At 40.3% G+C, this 2,500-nt stretch overlaps 2 non-coding genes across 2 annotated transcripts; both read right to left on the bottom strand.

The window, feature by feature from the left end:
- Nucleotides 1-1,933: 1,933 nt before the first annotated feature.
- Nucleotides 1,934-2,052, bottom strand: LOC127996876 (5S ribosomal RNA). The gene has a single exon (XR_008169761.1). It is a non-coding gene; the product is annotated as a 5S ribosomal RNA (ribosomal RNA).
- A 221-nt stretch (nucleotides 2,053-2,273) lies between these two features.
- LOC127997997 (5S ribosomal RNA) lies at nucleotides 2,274-2,392 on the bottom strand. The gene has a single exon (XR_008170851.1). It is a non-coding gene; the product is annotated as a 5S ribosomal RNA (ribosomal RNA).
- Nucleotides 2,393-2,500: the final 108 nt, after the last annotated feature.

The raw sequence follows: 2,500 nt of genomic DNA on the forward strand, positions 1-2,500 counted from the left end.
AATATTCCTTTGTCCATTTCTCCTTCCAGCCTTTTCTCTTCCAATTCCATTTCTTTCTCCTCTTCAGTTATCTCTTGCATTTCCTCCTCCTTTTCTTTTAATCCTTGGTTCTCCATTTCCTCCAATACCCCTTGTGTTACTTCCTGTGATGTCAATATTCCTTTGTCCATTTCTCCTTCCAGCCTTTTCTCTTCCAATTCCTTCTTATTTTCCACAATAGCCTCTTTATTCACACCATCCTCTTCCTCATTCTCTCCACCATTTTGTAATTCAGTTTCTTTTGACATTCGCCCTCCTACACCTTCTGACTCTTTATTTTGAATTTCATTCTCCATCCAACACTCACATCTTATGATCACCTTTCTGCAATCCGGGCACTTAATTGCATCGCAATCCCTTGCGTAATGACCCTGGCCATTGCACTGATGACATTTAAAATCTGGACAGTCTTTGAACACATGTCCCGGATTCATGCACAATCGACAGGTTTTAACCTGACGATCATGCATGATCCTGAAATACTGTGTTCCCTCCTCCGTATCAAACTTTGTACTGTATGGCAGAGACACTACTTCTTTAGGAAATTTCACCCTTAGGTACCTTGTACCATCCGCAATGTCTGTGCCTGGATACATTCTTCTTATGATGTCTGAAACAGGTGTTACGCCCCAATTTTGTAATTTAATTAAAATGTCAGAGTCCTCAATATAGGCTGGCAAATGTATGAAAGAAACCACATACTCCCTTGTTTTCAGTTGTCGAATCTCACACAGTTTTCCTTTTATCATTAATCCTTCATCTAATCCATCGCACGCCTCCCTGTTTATCAGTGTAATTTCATATTCTTTTACTTGCCTTGGTCTGACTGCTAGAATCTTTCCTCCTCCAATCCTTTCGTTCACTGCTTTGATAATGTCCTCTGCTCTTGCATCTCTCTGATCCGCCATGTCAACAATTACTGTAGCCTCTTTAGAGTAAATCCTCTTGTTATAATCCATTCGTCCTTGTCCATCTCGTTGTTCTTTATCCATTTCTTTGTCTGTTAGCACTCGTCTTCCTCCTGCCATGTCCACTTCTTTGCCATGTAATCCATCCATTTTTCAAACAAAAGAAAAATTTCTCCCCAGACAGCAAACTGCTGCTGGGAAGTATAAAAACTATAACAAACAAAAATCAATAAGTTGCAAAAGAAATAAATCTTTACGCAGATAAAACAAAACAAAAAACACAAGGTGAGCCTCTCTCACCTACTGCCTACTACAAACTGCCAACTCACTTCCTGTGTGGCTCACTAGCGTTGCCAGGTTGGTTTGGCCGTAAGCGAAGTCTGTTGCAAAGAGAGGGCTATTTAAAGACCAGCCAATCGTATCGCCAGTACATTATATAAGTAGGAAAGAAAGCCCAAAAGCTTAAAGCACCTGGTATTCCTAGGCAGTCTCTCATCAAAGTACTAACCAGACCTAAACCTGCTAAGATTCAGATATCGGGCATTGACTCTTTTTTTTTTTTAATGAAAGATTATTATATAATTCGTGAAATTTTCCAAAAAGATTAAAGCACCTGGTATTCCCAGGCTGTCTCCCATCCATGTACTAACCAGGCCCAAACCTGCAAATATTCAGAGATCGGGAATTGACTTTTTTTACTAAGTGAAAAATGTCCAAAAAGCTTACAGCACCTGGTATTCAATCAATCAATCAATCACCTTTATTTATATAGTGCTTTAAACAAAATACATTGCGTCAAAGCACTGAACAACATTCATTAGGAAAACAGTGTCTCAATAATGCAAAATTATAATTAAAGGCAGTATATTCCCAGGCAGTCTCCCATCCATGTACTAAACAGGCCCAAACCTGCTAATATTCAGAGATCAGGCACTGACTCTATTTTTTGGCAAAATTATTATATACTAAGTGAAAAATGTCCAAAAAGCTTACAGCACCTGGTATTCCCAGGCGGTCTCCCATCCAAGTACTAACCAGGCCCAAACCTGCTTAGCTTCCGAGATCAGACGAGATCGGACATAGCCAGGTTGGTATGGCCGTAAGCGAAGTCTGCTGCAAAGAGAGGGCTATTTAAAGACCAGCCAATCTTATCGCCAGTACATTATATAAGTAGGAAAGAAAACCCAAAAGCTTAAAGCACCTGGTATTCCTAGGCAGTCTCTCATAAAAGTACTAACCAGACCTAAACCTGCTAAGATTCAGAGATCGGGCATTGACTCTATTTTTTGGCAAAATTATTAAAAACTAAGAGAAAAATGTCCAAAAAGCTTACAGCACCTGGTATTCCCAGGCGGTCTCCCATCCAAGTACTAACCAGGCCCAAACCTGCTTAGCTTCAGAGATCAGACGAGATCAGGCATAGCCAGGTTGGTATGGCCGTAAGCGAAGACTGCTGCAAAGAGAGGGCTATTTAAAGACCAGCCAATCTAATCGCCAGTACATTATATAAGTAGGAAAGAAAACCCAAAAGCTAAAAGCACCTGGTATTCCTC

This window comes from Carassius gibelio, chromosome B22 (assembly GCF_023724105.1).
Source record: "Carassius gibelio isolate Cgi1373 ecotype wild population from Czech Republic chromosome B22, carGib1.2-hapl.c, whole genome shotgun sequence".
In the NCBI taxonomy this organism is placed as follows: Eukaryota; Metazoa; Chordata; class Actinopteri; order Cypriniformes; family Cyprinidae; genus Carassius; species Carassius gibelio.